This window comes from Protopterus annectens, chromosome 2.part0 (assembly GCF_019279795.1).
Source record: "Protopterus annectens isolate FY-2018-M chromosome 2.part0, PAN1.0, whole genome shotgun sequence".
In the NCBI taxonomy this organism is placed as follows: domain Eukaryota; kingdom Metazoa; phylum Chordata; order Ceratodontiformes; family Protopteridae; genus Protopterus; species Protopterus annectens.
This window is the reverse complement of record NC_056728.1, coordinates 545,692,623-545,714,022: the sequence shown is the minus strand read 5'-3', so window position 1 is coordinate 545,714,022 and position 21,400 is coordinate 545,692,623.

The window sequence follows — 21,400 nt, the reverse complement described above, 5'->3', positions numbered from 1 at the left end:
CTAGGCGTATAAAGGCCTCAGGGCCAATAGCCTAGTAACCTATGATCCTATATATGTATGTCTCTATAGACTGATGGATATAGATACAGAAATCTTTGAAGTTTCAAGCATTAGACACACTACATTTTTTTGTAAAAGCAGTAAACAATATTTGGACAAAAATAAAACCAGGTTGGCTTTGCCAAAACAGGAATGGAAAGCATAATGGCTGGAAAGTAAAACAGCAATCCAGTTTATCTTACAAAAAGAGTAGTTCATTCATTAGCCATTATTGTTGCAAATGCAATGTTGCAAAACTGATAATATAAAACTTCAGGGCTGACTGTCTTATTTACACCTAAAAAATCAATGATGCTCACACAAAAAAGTTTAGTAGAACTATGTACAACAGTTATGTGTAAGTGTCTCCTCACCAGAGCTATAACTAGGGAAATGTCTGGGTGTTTATACAGTGCCTTTCTGAGTGAACAAAAAAAGGGGTATGGCATACAAACAAATCTCACAAGCAGCACCATTTTGGATGAGCAAACTAAAAGTCTCTAGCACACAAATTCTTTCCAAGAGGTTTCCAGTAAAATGTCACTTGGTTCCAACTACCAGGACTTCCACTGCCAGTACAAAATCTCCATATCAAGACTTCTGTCTTGTGGCCATCTGCTCCATCCTCAGTGTTTAATGAGATTAGCTCAGGTAACTAAGGGCATGCCTATGTCTTCATTGACTAAACTGTCTGCTTGCATTACAGGTGGAGCATGTATGTGTTGGCTGTCTCCTTATTTTTTCTACACACAAGACAGAGACAATAGTTTTTGAATCCCATAGACTACAGAAGGTATAGTTGTGGAAGAAGACACAGAATATCAAAGTGGAAATAAGCTTAGCAGTATTAACATTTTTCTGACATAAAGATGTCTTAACAAATATTACAACTGAAGCCACTCATAATGTCAGCAGGCGCAGGACTTTGTGTTCATTGGAAACTTAGCTTTAACATGATACTATAAGAATCTCAACCACTACTGAAATGTTTCTTGATAATATTTTATGAGAATGGACTCAACAGCAATGAAGGCTACATGTAAGTAATTGCTCTGAACATTAAAAACATATTTCTCCATTCAAACCACAAGCTTTGGCCCAAAGTATGAAAATGGAGCACATATCCAAGTTTTTTGGTACAGCCTTATTTGGGGTACTCTCTGTTAAGGATTGTTATGTTATAGAAAAAAAAAAATTTTTAGAAAAAATTAGAAAAGAGTCCTTAGGTGTTCCACTATTGACTGTCCTTTATGTGGAAGATAGTTACGGTAAATGTTAAGTCCCAATACACAATGATGCCACATGATAAAGGGATGGAATGGGTGCCTGCTTTATTGCTAGAAGAAAACACATTCACAGTATGTGATGCTATTTTTAAGGGAAAATTTAGACCAGGTATTATCTTGCAACATTTTTGAGTTTAATAAGAAGTATTATCAATAACTGAAAGGAGTAGTAATTATGGTGATAATGAGATCCGATTATGTCAACCTAGCTGTGTCATATTAACAGGAAAAATATTACAGAAAGATTAAAATGTAAATGCGTTGATTTAAATAGTAGATGCATTGTTTATTTATGTATATAAATATGGCTATATTTAAATCCATGGAATATTACTTTTAGATTGATCGACATTTTGCATGCCAAGACAGTACTATGCATGCGCAGAAAATTAACTCTCAGTGCATGCAAAACCTTAAAAAAAAACAAGTGGTTTATGCAGGGGGGGGGGGGGCAATCCACCCTCCACCCTCCATGAGGTCTGCGCCCTCCACACCCCCTGCAAATTATGTATTGTAACTTCAAAATCACACAACCTCCCCAAAAAGAAAAAAGGGATTGTCGAGCCCGTACACCTATTGACCATCTGTTTAGTCAACCAAATTGATACTGTCTCCCACCCCCAGCTGTTATTCCAACCATCTCTTCTGGGCTTAACCAAAACATCCTTACAATGGTTTACTAGCTATCTCTCTAACAGGTATCAGTCTGTCAAATGGTACTAACTTCTCTCCTTATTTACCTATTAGCACTAAGGTAACCCAAGACTCAACACTAGGTCCACTTCTCTTCAATACTTTTATTAACCATCTGAATACTGTGACCAAACCACAATAATTCAATATGCTATTGACTCTACATTAATCTGCTCTGCCAGGCTCACTGTTATCTACAGAGTTTAACACAAAAAGCATTCAATTCCATTAAGTCTTGGCTCACCAACAATCATTTACTACTTAACTCAAAACAAAAAAATACACTTCTACTATTTTTGCAAAAACACTTTTCTCTAGCTGCCTCTAACTTTGCTATTATGCTTGGCCACAAACCCAGTTTCACATAGAACTATCACAACTGCAAAACAAACACATAAACACACAAAGACATACTCGGAGGCACTGATCAAAAATCTACCAAAACTACAGAGGCCTCCAAAGCAGACACCCAAGCAACTGCCACCTCAAGACATAAGACATGCAACACATAGTTCTCAAAGTCAGTGTGCTAAACAGTCACAGCCCTTAAGGCCAAACACAATGCCAGACACACTTGTTATAGGTGACTCCATAGTCAGACACACTGACGTCCCACTCACCAGACTGAACAAGGAAAAGATCACAGTAAGCTGCCTGTCAGGTGCTAGAATCCATCACATAACACAAGCACTCAGGCCACTCCACAGCAAGTACAAGTATGACTCAGTCATTGTCCATGCCGGTGTGAACGACCTGAGACGTACCTCCCTGGACTACATGAAAAGAGACATAGAGGAGCTCTCAGATTATGTAGCCCAGGCCGGTATGACCCTGACCCTGAGCAGTATCCTACCCTCACCAAGAATGATGCCACAATACAGAGACAAAATGATCAGCTTTAATAATTGGCTTAATTACTGGTGTCATTCTAAGGGGATCCAATGTCTGTCTGCCTGGGATGACATGCTTGACAAGCCACGCTGCTTCGCAAGGGACGGCTTGCACCTGTCACCCTGGGCTTCGGATATTGGCAAAGGCTCTTGCCACCCCATAGTGCCTTTTTAGGCAAGGCTCAAATGATAAACCTACCGCCCTAGAAAACAAAAATGGAGAAAAACTAAGGGTAATACTGCTCAATGCCAGAAGTCTAAACCTCAAGATGCACGCCCTCGAAGCCCTTCTCAGTATGGAGAACATCAATGTCTGTGCTGTGACTGAAACCTGGTTCAAGGCTCCTGAGAGCACCCCAGCACTATCAGGTTATACCTCATATCATGCGTTCCAGCCCCAAAATCCGGACCAAACCACAAAAGGAGGGGGAGTATCCATATTCATAAAGGATACCCACACCTCCAGGTTAGTGGCAACGCACGAAGCATCGGAAACCATCCAGGTGCAATTAACCATAGGTAAAACTGCCCTACAGTTTGTAGCATGCTACAGACCACCTTCTCAAACTCAGGAAACCCACACAGCCTTCCTGAAGACACTGGAGAGTATGAATGTCTCTCCAAACACCATCATATTGGGTGACTTCAACTACCCAAACATAGACTGGGAACATTACTCAAACCCCAACACCCTAGCCCAAAGGTTCCTGGAGTTCATAAACTCAAATGCTATGGAACAACTAGTCACCATTCCCACAAGAGGAGAAAATATACTAGACCTGATCATCACAAACATGGGGACAAAATGCTCCACACCGGAAGTATATCCCTCATTGGTGAGATCAGACCATAAATTAATCTCATTGGAGATCCACATCCCGCCCCCACCCCCAGCAAAAAAGTCCACAGTGAAGAACTTCTCAAAAGCAAACTTCACACTTCTTAAGACTGGAGTGGTATACTTCAAGGCCCCCGAGCCAATGGAAACCACAACCCACGCTGCTGAAACCCTTACAAATGCCTTCTACGAGCACCTCCAGGAATGTATGGATCAAGCAATCCCTAATAAAATCAAGACCCTTTCCACCAAAGGCAGGCACCCGGTCTAGTTGACCCCAGCCATAAACAAACTCTACAACAAGAGGAGAAAGCTACTACATGACAGAGCAAAAACCCTAAAAGGGAAGGCATCTCTGATCAATACTAGCAAAATACTACGATCACTCATAAAATCATCCAAGGCCAACTTTGAGAGAAAGATCGCTAATGACACAAAAGACAATCATAAGGCCTTCTTTAGCTATGTTAGAAACCTGGGTGGAAACTCCCAGATATGCTCAGAATTAGTCCAAAATGATAAAAAAATCACTGAACCCACAGACATTGCCACCATACTGGCAGACAGGTTCAGTGCAAATTTCTCCCCCCCCCCCAAAAGGAGAAATATCTATCCCACCAGAGTCTAGCCTCCCAAACATCTCAGATGCCCAGGTGAGAGCTGCTCTCTCTAAAGCAAAAAACACAGCATCAATGGGACCAGACGGTGTCCCCGGCTGTGTGCTACACGAACTCAATGAGGAACTAAACCCACACATAAGGCTGCTGTTTAATCTTAGCCTTACTACAGGATACATACCCAAAGAATGGCGTACGGCAACTGTGGTCCCACTCCACAAAGGCGGTGCTTCTACGGACCCTGGAAATTACTGCCCCATAAGCTTGACGAGCCTTGTCTGCAAAGCTATGGAGAGGATCATAATGGAACTCATAAATAAAGACATTGGGGACCTACAGACACTGGATCCTACCCAATCTGGCTTTGTCAAGGGCAGATCCTGCCTCTTGAACTTGGTCGACTTTTTCAAAACAATCACTAAGGCCATTGATGAGGGTAAGGCAGTTCACACAGCCTAACTTGACCTAGCAAAAGCGTTCGACACAATACCCCACTCGGGCATCATAGAAAAGCTCACCAGCTTAGATGTAAACCCATATGTCACAAGATGGGTTGCAAACTGGCTCAAGGACAGAACACACAGGGTTAGAGTTGCTGGTGCCATGTCAGACTCTAAGCCGGTCACGAGCGGTGTCCCACAGGGCTCAGTCCTGGGCCCCCTCTTGTTCGGCATTTATTTTTCTGAAGTGCAGGCAAACATAGGGGATTGTGGCTGACAAAATTTGCAGATGACTGCAAACTGGGCACCATAATTGACACTCCATCAGACACAGACATCCTCCAGAGAGGTCTCATAGAAATGGATAACTGGTGCCAGAGCCATGGCCTTAAGCTAAATGCCAAAAAATGTATAGTCATACCCTTTGGGAAAAACAAGGTAACCTCTAATTACCACATAGGTGGTAATCCATTAAACACGGAAGAAGTTATCAGGGACCTGGGGACCCAAGTTGACAGTAACCTCTCTTTTGACACTCACATTGCCAAAGTGGTTAGGAAGACCTTCTGCATTGCCCACCTGATCATGAAGGGATTCACATCCAGATCAGGAGAGGTCATTGTACCCCTGTACTCTTCACTTATCAGACCAATGATTGAGTACAACGCCCCATTCGGAATGTACCTTACCCGACACCTGCAGCAGTTGGAAAGACCCCAAAAGTTCCTCACCAAAAGGATAAAGGGGCTCAAACATATGTCATACGATGCCCGACTGAAGAAACTCCAGCTCTATTCAGTCACATACCGTCTGCTCAGAGGTGATCTGTGCCTGACATACAAGACCATGTCCAACCCGGAATTAATGGACATGCTCCACCTCAAAAAATCCAAATCCACCAGAGCCACAAGAGCAAGAGACTTAAACCTCAACACGGATATAAATAGGATGTGCTGGAGGGACAGATTCATCAACCAGAGACTCCCTACACTATGGAACAGAATCCCAGTCCATGTGAGGCAGAGCCCCTCACTGACTCTGTTCAAGAGAAATCTTGACGAGTGGATGGGAGATCGTAGGTTTACCCCGGGAATCATCTCTGTGTCACTGCTGGACAGAGGCACAGCAAACTAATGGGTATAGTATTCTCATCCTAAGGGGTGGTGAAAGCCACACACACTGTGGCTAGGCTTGTAAATGCCCTAGGGCAGGTGGCCTAGTATGAACTTATGAACCTATTACTTCTCTGAACAATACTTTGATCGGGTTTCACATACAAAACTCTTAGGTGCAGCTATTGACAACAATCTTATGTTTGACCTACATATCAGCAACATGATAAAAAAAAAAAAAAAAAAAAATCTAATCAAAATTGGGCATGATGTATAGGGCAAAGAAATTCATCTCCAACTCACAAGAGTAACCCTTGTGACCACCTATCTCTTACCCTCCCTTCTATACACTTCACCTATCCTAACTAATCTTCCCTCTTTCCTCAAAGCAAAGCTTTGTCAATGTTATGATAAAGTAGCTAAATTTGCCACAGGGTAGGCCCACTACTCTCACTAATGCTCTGCTCTCAAGTCCCTAAATTAGCTTGAACTACCCCACCTTCTCACCTTTAATCAACTAACATTAACTCACAAATTACTGTACAACTCCTCATTTTCGCAAACTACAGCCTCTCACTACTTCAGCACTATATTCCATCTCATGACCTACGCTCCAGTCACAAGTATCTACTATCTATTTACAAACCTCAAAAATCTAATGGGGTTAGTCTGTACTCTCACTATGTTGCCAAATCATAGAATATCATTCCAGAAGCAACCAGACTTATACCCCACTACTTTTCCTTCAAGTCTAGGCTGAAAGAACATCTAACCAATCATTTGAGCTGCCCATGCTCTATTCCCTTCTTCCACACTCTTAATATACTTTCTCTTGATATATCCTACCTCCCTTTCTGCTTTGCTTACTTTCTAGTCTCACCTCTTTTTAATTCCTTAACATTCTAATGTCCTTTCTTTATATTCTTACACTAACCTTTATCTATCCCAGAATTTGACTGAAATGTACTATCTAGTTCTCCTGCCAGAAAAAGTATAGGGCTTTTATGACCTATTACTTATTCTGTTACATACTTTTCATGGGTTCCTATTAGAAGACCAAAGACGCATTCTATCGAATGCATCTCGGTCGAACTTAAAATAATGAAAAAGCAAGATAGCAAAGCGGCTTTTAAGCAAATTCTTTCCCAGGGAAAGAATTCACTTGGCCGCATCCATTACTTTGCCGTTTTAGGCACTGTAGTGCGATCTAGGAGTTGGTATATTTAAGTGGTGTGAGGGGTGGGGGGGCAAAGCCCCTCACTATATGTGTTCTTTCAATTTTTTTTTTTTTTTTGGGAAACAAAATCACTGTTCTGAGCTTTCGAGATTGTAAGCTTTCACTTACATGGGGACGAGTATTCATTGTTTGCTTTTTTAAGTGTTCGATGATAAAATATAGACTAATTTTTCATGCATCATTATGTAACATGCACATTATAGACTTTCTTCTATCTCGTATATAATGTATGGTCAACTTTATTTATATTTTGCTTATTTTTCTTTTATTGTATTTCATATATTGTACTACTTTGTTATTGTCTTAATATTTGTAACCATTGCTCGATTTTCTAATTCTGTTTAATGTGTACTGTGGAGCATTTCTCCCCCAAGCCTCCACTGAAAATGGGCTCATAACCATTCAGACTTTCTTAGTAAACAAATGTCAAATAAAATATGTTGATCAAAGTACCATTCGATAAAGTTCATGGGACCTATACATATATATATATATATATATATATATATATATATATATATATATGTGTATATGTATATGTATATCTATATATATATATATATATATATATATATATATATATATCTATATATATATATATATATATATATATATATATATATCTTTATACAGTATGTGTATGTATATATATATATATATATATATATATATATATATATATATATATATATAGTGTATATGTATATTTTATATATATCATGTTTTTTTTTAATTTCTCCAAATCTTTTTTGGTTTCTAATACCATGACAGCAAGGGACCCCATTCCTAAGTCAAAGTATGATTAAAGTTCATGAAGCTAGTGCTGTTTCAGTTTTTGTCAGCCAGGAGTGCTCTTCGCAACACCTGCAATGTGCCCAGTAATGACTCATTCTGCAATTTATATGGAGTTACATGTATCAAGTAACATATCTAAATATGATTGTTGATTCTTTTTTTATAAGACCCATTGCTCCTACTACTATTGGAACTGTCTGTGTATCATTCTTCCACATTACTCTCATTTCTGCCTACAAATTCTAATATTTTATGACCTTGTGTCTCTCTGTACGCAAAACACAGGTATATATTATGTTGCTGAAAGCTGTTTACAGTGAATACGGCAACACTGACCCGTAAACAGCGAAAACCCGCGAACGGCCTGGTCGTCGGTTTTTTTCATAGGGGAAAAAAATCAGCAGACCAGCCAAACACTGCACACCACCTAAATCGCTACAAAGTTGGGGGGGCTTTGACCCCCACACCCCTTGGCCCCCCACAGCCCCCCTAGCTTAATATACCAACTCTGAGATCACACTACAGTGGGGTAAAGGGCAATTTCACAGCGACAGGCAAGTGATTTTTTTTCCCCTTTTTAGCTGTTTACAGGTCAATGCTGTCGTATTCACTGTAAACAACTTTTGACAACATAATATAGACCCACGAGACACTGTAGTCACTGGGTGTAGCAATTCCAACAATCAATGCTACTTTTGTCTTCTTTTCATGGACCACTGTATCTGGTTTTCTTGCATCTGTCTTTTGAACTGTTGGTAATGTATGATCCCATGTGATGTAGACCATCATTTTCTGTGATGCTCTGTGGCTCATTGAGCTCAATGTGTATTTCCTTTTATGAACAATGGTATGTCCTTTTGGAATGCACCTTGCATAACTATCTGCACATGGTAGTCCTTCCAGATGTAGTGTTAAAAAAGGATAAAACAAAGAATACTTTAAACTGTTTTATTTATAAAAATTCAGCAAGGACTGCTATTTTACTCTGTGATAGTATGCATCCAGAATACTTAAAGCTGAACATAGAGCCAGATCATGGTCAAATGGGGCTCTAGGCAGGGTAATGGGTCACCTCCCACCACACACACTCACACACACACACACACACACACACACACACACACACACACACACACACACACACACACACACACACACAGCACTCCTCCGACAGCCATTCCAGTGTTCCATTACATGGCTTCTTCTCACAAGTTACCATAAATACTGTTCAAACCTATCAGTGTTCATATTGTTTTCTTCTTTACTTCTACAGTGATTACAGATATTTGGATTTAATTTAAAAGTTTTATTTCAAATTTTATAGCACAAACACTGATAGCCATTTGTTAGACAAACCAATACAGTCTCACAGTGAAGACAGACTTAACATGAGCAGTAAACTTCTCGGCCTTTCAGACTCACATTCATTGAAATGGCATGAAAACCCACATTCAAAGACAATGCATCTGGCCAGTGTTGGATTATATTTATGTCTGGCCTGTTTTCAAACCATAGGCCCCTTGCACACATTCTTAGGACCATGCAGAAATGCATGAGTTGTTTGATCTTCCTGACTGTGTTAAATTATATTCCTTGTATAAGAGAGCATCACTTGTTCGAGTCTGTTTTAAATTTGTAGTTTTAAAAATTTTTCCAGTAAGCAATGTAACAAGATAATGACAATTCCACCCATTTCAGAACATTTATACCATAAAAGGCCACTCAACCTTCTGTCATTACAATCTTCCATTATCAGTAAATATGCACAATCTTAAAGAGATCTGTAACTAATTAAGAAGTTGCTGCTGACAAACAACTTTACATTTCAGTGTTTCATCTACAAATTTAGTGCCTGCTGCCCTTCGAGAATAAATTGCCCATGTTAAATTAAAAAATAAAAAAAGGTAAGTTGGTAATATTGCATAGGAAATGTGTGGCAAACCAGCAACAGTTTCATAGCTATTAGGCATTTTAGCCAAAGGAAAAAACACTCAAGAGGGCAACACTCCCCTCCCAAAGAACACCACAGTAACAGGAATCCATATATGTGGTGTGGGAGTACAACCTACAGCCATCTGAAGAAAATGCAAGTATACTATCGGTTGTGTTGCTAACACTGCTTTCAAGTTCCACATCACAAACACTGACATCCATTTGCTAAACAAAACAGTTCCACACTGACTTAGCATGAGAACTATAAACTTCCCTTCCCTTGAAACTCACAATTCCTTAAAAATGCTCTGAAACTCAAAATTCCTTGAAAATGCAGAAACTCATTTCCTTGAAAATGCAATGAAACTCATGTTCCTTGAAAATGCATCCCTGATGATTAAGTGAGCACTCTGAAATCTGGTAGTTGGTGTAGAGAATTTAGGCTCTTGCCACCTGTAACCAGCATACATGTTTTGAGCTCGAATAAGTTAATTAACTAACTCCCCAGCCCTAACTAGGGTATTTCACACACACAGAAAGCAGCAGCAGCAGTAAGTCTCTTTAACAGACATTTGAATCCCATGCAAATAAGGGTCAATATTAAATCACCGAACGCTTAAAAAAGCGAATGCTGATTTATCAACCCCATGTAAGCAAAAGCTTACAATCCTGAACACTTAGAACACACAAAATAAATAAATAAATAAATAAATAAAAACTTTAAAACATTACATAAAGTGGAAGGCTTTGCCCCCCACACTCCCCTACTTAAATATACCAACTCCGAGATCGCCCTAGAGAGAAATTGCTTATATGCCATTTTGCTGTTTCGTGCTTACAAGTTCAATCAAGATGCATTTGAAGGAATGCGTCTTTGATTATATAATAGGAACCCGCAAATAACAGCTCTGGGAAAAGTAAGGGCATGTGATAATGATACATGAACAGATGCAGAGTGTGTCCTATAGGGAAAGTTCCAGTGTTTAAGCATGCATGTGTTGATACAAAGACACATGGACAGTGTGTCCTTAAAGAAGAAATGTATTTTTTTTAAATATTTTAATTAAAAATTAAATGTTGTGGAATTTCTTGCCAGCAGGCCCTAGGTAACTGACTAGCATTCCTACTGCTGGATCCGGCCCTGGATGAACATAGTTAAAAGTCAGTCTGTGAGACTTAACTTACAACACATGATGAAGAAGCAGACTGCTTGTTGAAAAGTTTGCATGAGAGATTTGCTAGGAGGGAATATTGTGAGGAATTGACTAAAGAGGCTTTTGGAATGGTGAAGAATATTAAAAGAAAAGAAGATAGATTGGAACACAGTAATGAAATTGCTTCAGTAGTATTCAATAGACAGAGGCAGTGAAAGACAGATTTTATACATTGTTTGGCATAGTTTATCTAGAAACCAAGAAGTTTGGATTACTGGGAAGAAAACCAAATATTATCAACAACAAAAATGTAAATTAAAAAAAAGATGTTTTAAAAGCATATATAAAATAAAAGTAATGTTTACAGTAAGATAGGCACTTTTGCATGCTGAACTTGTAATAGGTGTAAATATTTTGAGATCTATATTAGAAAGTCGAAATTTGAAAAGAGCAAAAGCTCTTACATCAACACCAAATTATTGTATTTATCAGGCTGTGGATGGTAATTCATTACTGAAACTAAGCAGAAATCCCTTACGATTCCAAGAGCAGGATAAATTATTTCTTACACTTATTTAATTGAATTGCACTTCTGTAACGCTTATAATTGTGCTATACAGTTAATCTACTGCATTTTGCATTATTATAAAGCTTTTTTTACTGTTTCACTGCATTTATGTACTGTTTTATACTGTTTTAACTGTATTTTTCATTGCTAGATACTGTTTCATTACTGTAATTGCATGTTTACTGAATTACTTAACTGTAAACTATTTTTTCATACTGAGAGTTGTATTTTCTGTTTGTGAGTGCTCTATTCATGCTTTTCTCTGTATTTTTGATTTTTTTGAGGTTTCTGTGTTCTAGTCTAGAATGTTTGCAGTTAAAAGCATTCTCTAGAATCTACTTGCTCCTTGATCTGTTTAAAACTTTCATTTTGTGGCTACAGCTAGTAGCTGTAATAGGTTCCCACCCCACCTCCCTATTGTTGTGCTGTTCTTATACTTGGTGGCTTTGCAGTTGCCTGCCCATACTGTATATTTGATCTGTGACACTCCTCTCAGTCTAGTGTCATTAGTTCATTCAATCTAATAGAGAACATTTGTGAAGGCCAACCCACTCAGATTCTTAACCTTGAATTAACTTCTGTTCCAGCTTTCTCCATTTCCACTTTAATGAAAAAAAATTTCTAAGCTTGTTTCCCCGCTTTCCTGTAACAAGTCTAGTCCAGATACAGATTTGCTGTATCCAGGACTGTTTGTAAGCTCCAGAGCCCCCCCCCCCCACTTAACTAGGGTTAAAGTATTCCTGGTGCCATAAAGTGTACTCTTCAAATTTTCCCTTGCAACTAGCCAGCATTTTAGTTTTAGCACTCAAATCTGTTTCTTTGCGCTCAGCACTTATTCAGAACTCATTGTAAGCACTAAATAAGCTACAAATTACTACAGCACTCAACTTTCCTCACTTGTCTAGAGGAAAACAGTTTTTAGTACTTAATAAATAAGCACCTATCCAGGCATGTCTAAAGGTCAGCTCCCGGTGTTTTCTCCTGTCTACCTGATGAATCTGGGCCTCTTGGAGCAATGCAGCAATTGCCTCATGTACACAGACAACCCTCTCCTCCTACCACCCAACACTACAGCCTGTGAGAGATGCACTTATATAGCCAAACTGGAAACAAAGCTCTTTTCACTGAAGACTGGACTAGACAGTCAAGAGGAGAAGGTAAACAGTTACACCACACCACACTCATCACATAGTCCCTCAAAACCTACACCTCCAAAACACACACCTAGAAGCACAAAATACATGCCTACATTCATGGAGGCTCTCAATAAAAATCTGCCCAGACAACCGAGATCTCCAAAGCAGAAATGCAAGCAACCTCCACCCAACACAACCCAAATGACACATAGCCCACAAACTCAGCGTGCCACTCAACTACAGCCCATAAGACATAACGTACCCAACACTCTAGTCTTAGGTGACTCTATAGTCAGACACACTGATGTTCCACTCACCAGGCTAAACCAGGAGAATGTTACTGTCAGCTGCCTGTCAGGTGCCAGGATCCACCACATAACGCATGCATTCAGGTTATTCCACAACAAGTACAAATATGACTCTGTCATTGTCCATGAAGGTGTGAATTACCTGAGATGTACCTCCCTGGACTACATGAAAAGAGACATGGAGGAGCTCTCCGATCTTGTAGCCCAGGCAGGTATGACCCTAGCCCTGAGAAGCATCCTGCCATCACCCAGAATGATACCACAGTACAAGGACAAAATGATTGACTTCAACAATTGGCTAAGCTTCTGGTGTCATTCTAACGGAATCCAGTATCTGTCTGCCTGAGATGACATGATTGACAGACCATGATGCTTTGCCAGAGATGGCCTGCACCTGTCGCCTTGGGATTCTGGATACTGGCAAAGGCTCTTGCCACCCCTGTAGTGCCTTTTTTAGGCAAGGTTCAAATGACAAATTCACCACCATAACAGGTACAAGCAAGTAAAATCTGAGGGTAATGCTACACAATGCTAGAAGTCTAAACCTCAAAATGCACTCACTCGAGGCACTCCTTAAAATGGAGAACATCGACATCTGTGCAGTGACAGAGCCCTGCTTCAAAGCTCCAGAGAGCACCCCTGCATTACCAGGCTATAATTCATACCACACCTTTTGGCCACCTAACCTGGACCAAAACACTAAAGATGGAGACTTGTCTATATTCATTAAGGATATCCACACCTCCAAGCTAGTTGCTCAGCATAATGCATCCGAGATTATCCAAGTTCAACTAACTCTGGGCAAGACTGTAATCCAGATTGTTGCTTGCTACAGACCCCCCACCATACCCCAGGATTTCCACTCCTCCTTTCTTGACACACTGGAAAATATTAGTGTACAACCCAACACCCTAATAATGGGTGATTTCAACTACCCCACTATTAACTGGGAAAACTACTCATTTACCAACTCTTTTGCTCGTTTTCTGGAATTCATAAATTTCAATGACTTGGGTCAACTTATCCACACCACCACCAGGGGCAACAATATCCTAGATGTGGTCATCACCAACATGGGTGACCGGTATTCCACACCAGAGGTCAATTCCACGTTGGTCAGATCTGACCACAAGCTAATCAGCCTGGACATCCACATCCCACCCCCACCCCTCATTAGAGAAACAACCATAATAAATTTCTCCAAAGCCAACTTCAAGCTTCTTAAGACAGAAGTGGCAAACGTCACGACACCCATGCAGATGGACAATAGAGGTACAATTGCTGAATCCTACACAAATGCACTTTATAAGCACTTACACAAGTGCATGGATATTGCTATCATTAACAGAACCAAGATGCTATCCTCCAAAAAAAGGAAGCCAATCTGGTGGTCTTCTGCCATAAACAAACTCTACAACAGAAGAAAAAAAACTATTGCAAAAAAGAGTAAAATCCCATGATTGGAGGGACTCCCTGGTCAGCCTTAGTAAGAAGCTGAGATCCCTCATAAAATCGTCCAAAGCTAGTTATGAAAACAAAATCGCCACTATTTCTAAAGACAACCACAAAGCATTCTATAGCCATGTCAAGAATATCAATAGCAACACTCAGATCTGCTCTGAGTTATAGCACAATGGCATTAAATATATAGAACCAACTGATATTGCCAACATCCTGGCAGATAGGTTCAGTGCTAACTTTAGCCCCCTCTCACCCCCTAAAGGGCCCATCTCTATACAGGAAGAATGCAAAGTTCCTGTAATCACGGCTGCACAGGTAAAAACCTCACTCTCCAAAGCCAAGAACACAGCATCCATGGGAACTGACAACATTCCAGGCTGCCTTCTACATGAACTACAGAATGAACTGGCACCCCACCTAAGTACCATGTTCAGTCATAGCCTCACCTCAGGCTTTGCGCCCATTGAATGGCACACTGTGATGATTATCCCACTCCACAAAGGGGGAACTACGACAGACCCCAGGAACTACCACCCCATTAACCTGACAAGTCTGGTCTGCAAGGCCATAGAATGTATCGTAACAAAAACATTGGAGATCTCCAAACTCTGGACTCCACACAGTTTGGGTTTGTAAAAGGCAGATCATGTCTTCTAAACCTAATAGACTTCTTTGAAGCAGTCACCAAAGCCACATATGAGGTTAAGGTTGTTCACACAGCCTATGTAGATCTCATCAAAGTGTTCAACACCATCCCCCTCTCTGGAATTATAGATAAACTTACTAAACTAGGTATAAATCCCTATGTCACAAGATGGGTTGCCAACTGGCTTACTGACAGACCCCATACTGTGAAAGTAGCAGACTCCAAATCAGACTTCAGACCAGTGACAAGTGGTGTACCACAGGGTTCAGTCTTGGGTCCTCTCCTGTTTGGAATCTACTTCTCTGAAGTACAGGCTAACACAGAAGGTCTTTTGCTAACTAAGTTCGCAGATGAATGCAAACTAGGAGCCATAATCGAAACTCCTAATGATGTGGACATCCTACAAAAGGGCCTCATTGAGACAGATGCCTGGTGTCAAAGCCATGGCCTCAAGCTCAATGTCAAAAAGTGCATTGTCATCCCCTTTGTTAAAAACTCTGTACCCATGAACTACCACATAGGTGGTAGTCTACTTAACAATGAAAGTGTGATAACAGACCTTGGGACACAGGTGGACAGTAGTCTTTCCTTTGATAATCACATCGCCACAGTGGTCAGGAAATCTTTCTACACAGCACACCTCATCACAAAAGGTTTCTCATCCAGGAAAAAAGAGGTCATTGTTCCCCTCTACTCATCACTCATTAGACCCATTATAGAGTACAGCACCCCTTTTGGAATGTGTCTCACAAGACATCTGCAACAACTGGAAAGGCCGCAGAAATACCTCACAAAGAGGATTACTAGCCTCAAACAGATGCCTTACGCAGACCATCTCAAAAAAATCCAGCTTTACTCTATCACATATCGCCTGTTCAGAGGTGATCTCTGCCTAACATACAAAGCTATATCAAACCCAGAGCTGTTGGACATGCTCCACTTAAAGAAATCCCAGTCCTCCGAGCTACACGCTCTAGGGACCTAAACCTTGTCACCACAATAAACAGAACATGCTGGAGTGATAGATTCCTTTCCCAGAGATTTCCCATACTCTGGAACAAACTACCTATCTATGTCAAACAGAGCTCCTTATTAGCACTCTTCAAGAAAAATCTTGATGATTGGATGGGAAATAAGAAATTCACCCCTGGGATCACTTCTGTGGCTCTGCTTGACAAAGGCACAGGAAAATAATTTTCTTGGGTGGCGAAAGCCAGGTTACCTTTTCGGCTAGGTTTATATAGGCCCTAGGGGAAATAGCCTAGTACCTACCTATGAACCTATGTCAAATGGCCAGAACAGCGATTTTTTTCCCAGGGAAAAAAATTGCTGGGCCATTGGGACTTTGCCGTTTCCTCCACTGTGGTACAATCTTGGAGTTTTTATATTTAAGTAGGGAGGTGTGGGGGGCACACCCCCTCCCACATCAGGGGGTGTGGGACATGAAGCCCCCCACTTTATTTTGTCTTTGGATTTGTTGTTTTCTTTTTTTTTTTTTTTTGAGCAGTAATTTTTTTCCCTGGGAAAAAAATTGCTGTTATGTACGTTCGACTTTCTGTGGTTTCACATATTTGGTGTCGATTTAAAAGCCAGCTTTACTCTATCACATATCGCCTATTCAGAGGGGATCTCTGCCTAGAATACAAAGCTATATCAAACCCAGAGCTGTTGGACATGCTCCACTTAAAGAAATCCCAGTCCTCTGACCAATAGACCCAATATTTTGCTGACAGTCTTAGCACTTTTGTGCCTCAACATATGTAGCTTATTGAGCACCAGGTTTTTCCTCATGCACAACAGACGTCATAGTTTATGATGCTCTGAGTACACACTGTGAAAGATAACTAAGAGGAAACTAAGAAGCAGGATTTGTGATCAGTGCTGTACAGTTAAAAGCAAAAGTGTGGTGAATACATTATACACTCTGTTGTACATGCAAATGTCAAGAGAATTGTCTTCATGTGATTGATTATGTGAGCATGGGTATTTCTGGTAATAAGGAAGATGAATTGGAATACAAAGAAATGGAACTGCAGATTAATTTAAATTCTAATGTATTAATGAAATCAGTAGTTCCAGCAATTTTAAGTAGAAAAGAAGACTATTAAGAAGTAGATAATACTAGTGATTGGTTAAAATAGAGTAATGTAGTTATTTATTTATTTATTTATTTTGCATTTGTTGACAGGGTTTGTCCATCTGAGCTGATAGCTTTTTTTTTTTTAGTGGAGACCCGAGGAGAAAAGCTCAAAAAAAAAACAGATTAATTTTTTAATACAGGTATTGATAGTAATAAAGTATAAAAACATTTCCGATATATACATGAAGAAAATACATTAAAATATGCACTGAAAAGTACATTTTTAGTGATAAGAAACGTTTGTAATTTAATACATAATATGAACAAACATCAATGAGTTCCAATGTGTTAAAAAACAAGGCAATAAAGACAGTATTACAGTGTGTAGGTTGAATAGGCCTAAGTATTAGTTAAGAAGATCTACAGTTTTAGACAAGTCAAAGCTCTGGGAGATTCAGTAAGAGGCCGTCTAGTAGGCTGTAACTGAGACAGGTAAACAGATTAAGGAGGATAAGTACATTGGCAAGTCCATTGAGGTTTCATGCATTCTTTTGTGGCAGATTTAAGTTCTTTAGCTTTGATAAGGGCCCTAACTTCCAGTGGGAGTTTATTCCAAGATATAGCTGGATTATAGCTATAGAGGTTGTGGCCTATTTTCTTCTTAGGCCAATGGATTTGTAGTAGACCTTGGTCAGAGCTTCTGGAAGGAGATTAGAGTAGATAGGTTGGGGCAGAATTATGGTTGATATAATATGGAACAGATAATTTGAAGCTGGGAGAGGAGAAGCTGGTGGGGAAATTCAAGCCAGTTCAAGGTTTTTAGTGAGAGACAATGGTGAGATTTATAATTTAGGTTTGCTGCAAATCTGACAACTTTGTTGTAGGCAGATTCTAGTTTAGTTAGGAGTGATGAGTTAAGATTTGGGAGGATTTGGGAGCTATATAGTATGCTTGGTAATAAATGCAAAAACAAAATGAGGACTAAGACAACACACTGGACTTTAAAATAAATAAAAATAAGTAAAATGCACAATACGATGAAGCGCTTTTCATCTAGTCAATGACTAGACATCTTCAGATAACCATGTGCAGCACAATTTCTCTTGAACACTTTTTCCTTAATCCAAGTTAATTAATTACTAAATTCTAAAAGTTTCACTTACTAATTAATTAATTGTGTATCTCAATGCAGCAGAATAATGTTACATAATGTGTGAACACAATACTTGAGTTAATACAATACCTATAATAATTCTTTGCCTAGCACTTGAAAAATAATAATAATGAACGTGGATAGTAAAATAATAAAATAATAAAAATACTCAATTTTTCTTAATACATTTAAAAATAAAAAATATACATGTAAAAAAAAAAATATATATATATATATATATATATATATGTGTGTGTGTGTGTGTGTGTGTGTGTGTGTGTGTGAACGTGTATGAATTTTCAGAGGGTAAGTATTATGCCTTACTCAAACTTCCTTATGCACTCAACTTCTTTATATCCCTCTCAAGCCAGTCTACTAATATTGACATTATAGTATGTTGAGGTGTATAAATATTAAAATAAGAGCAATTGACAACACATTAGCAAACCATATTAAGTGAAACCCCACTCATAGTTTTAAATTTAGGGTCATTGACCATGTCACTAAAGACCCTAGGGGGGACCAAGGTCATTATTATTGGAGAAACTGGAATTAACATGGCAAATTCATTTAGATGCTTGCCACTTTCCAGGTCTCAATGAAATGCGTTCCATCCAGTGTCTTTTGAGACTAAAACATTTGACTAAATAAAGACTAAGTAAACTTCAAGACACAAGTCACTTTAGGAGCAGGGAGGCTCAATATTTTAATATTTTACAATTTTATTATTTTAATATTTTAATATTTATACACCTCAACATACTATCATGTCAATATTAGTAGACTGGCTTGAGAGGGATAAAAAGTAGTTGAGTGTATAAGGAAGTTTGAGGAAGGCATAGTACTCGCACTCTGAAAATTTATACACATTCACATATACATATATATATATATATATATATATATTTTTTTTTTAAGATGTATTTAGAAAAATTGGGTATTTTTTATTATTTTATTATTTTACTATCCACGTTCATTATTATTATTTTTCAAGTGGTAGGCAAAGAATTATTATAGTATTGTATTAACTCAAGTATTGTGTTCACACATTATGTACCATTATTCTGCTGCATTGAGACACACAATTAATTAATTAGTAAGTGAGACTTTTGGAATTAAGTAATTAACTTGGATTAAGGAAAAAGTATTTAAGAGAAATTGTGCTACACGTGGTTATCTGAGGAAATCTAGTCATTGACTAGATGAAAAGCACTTAATCATATTGTGCATTTTACTTATTTTTATTTATTTTAGTTTATTAAGGGCCAGTGTGTTGTCTTAGTTCCCTGTTTTTTGTTTTTGTATTCGTTTGTTTATCGTGCCTATACTTTCTATGCTTGGTAGTAAATAAGCATGAGCAAGGGATTTTTTGCTTTGTTGGTAAGGAACTTCTTGTTTCAATATAAAAAGCCTAGTTTTTGGTGGGTTTTCAGAATGCAATTGTTTACTTGTAAGTCAAATTTTAGGTGGTCATCTATTGTGGCACCTAGAAGTTTAATGGAAGGTTCAACAGTGATAGGTGTGCCATTTAATGAAAGTATGGAGAATGTGTATTTAAGGTTGCTTACGTTTTTGGGAAGAAAAAGTAATAGTTTTGTTTTTTTAGGATTTAGTATAACCTGGTTTTTGGAGAGCCAAGTTTCAGCAGAGTTAAAGGATTACTGAGTGAGTGACAAGAGTTTGGTGGAAGTGTTTGTAACAGAAATAAGTGTAGAGTAGTCAGTGTAGTGGACCAGTGATGACTGAGGGCAAGAAGTATAGAGTAGGTTTGTGAAAATATTGATGAGTAATGAGCCAAGAATAAAACCCTGGGGTATACCAGTATTAACAGACAGAGGAGAGGAGAGAGCAGAGAGCCAGTTTACTGATTGTTGCCAATGAGAGAGATAGCTAGAAAACCAGGCAACAGTAGAGGCAGAGAAGGTAAGGTTAGTTAATTTGTTCGGAAGGAGAGGGTGGAAGTCTGTATTAAAAGCCTTTGAAAGATCAAGGAATAAGCATGAGACAAGTTTGTTGTTATCTCTGGCTGTAAAAATAATGCTGATGAAGGATAGTAGGGCAGTAGTGGTACTGTGCTTTGGGTGATAGCCATGCTGTGTAGGGGTGAGTAGATTATTTTGTAGTAAGTATTGCATGACTTACTTGTGTATACCTTTTTCTAAAACTTTTGAGAGGGGTGAGAGGATAACAATAGTTCTGAAGTTACAGATTTCTGTGGAATTGCCTCCTTTATGAATAGGTATAGTGCATAATTCATTCCAGATGGAGGGAACTTTAGATTCAGAGATGGAGTGATTTATTAGGATAGGTACAAAAATAGACAGAGAGTTTGCTGCTACTTGAAGGGAGTAAGGAGGAATATTTCTATGCAACACCAAACTGTAGTACAAACTAGTTTACGATCTGGAACACCACCAAAAGGAACAACAACCAGTGAAAGTAAAATTAGATAATTAGATTTGTATTTGATTTAATTGTTTAATTGTATAATAAGTTGATGGTGTATAAATACTATGGATGTATGTGAATTGTTACTCCTTGAAGGCTTTTGTTGAGCCAAGGCGCTAGAGAGATAAAGAGAGAATGTAAGGAGGAATATTGTCTGCAGATATGGAGCAGGGTTTTAATTTACAAAGTAGAGATTTAATATAGTTGGTAGGTTCAGGATTTGGGGAAAAAACTGAAGAGGGGTTTTGAGTAGGTGAGAGGTGAGGAGACATTACAGTGTTTGAGGAGTCAGAGGATAACATCTTCTTAATGGATTCAATGAAAATGGGAATTGAAAATAGCTGCAGTTCCCTATGGTGTATTAGATGGGCAGGGGTTGGGAGGTGAGGGGTTGCCAGGATAGAGAATTTGATTAATCGATTGCCAAAATTTGGAAGGATTTGACTTTTATGCATTTGGTGGGTTATTATAGAATTCTTTTTTGTCTTTATTTATTTGTTTTTTTGTCAGATTTTCGAGTCCCTTATATTTTTGCAGGTGGATGGGTAGCTTGGTTTTTAACCAATT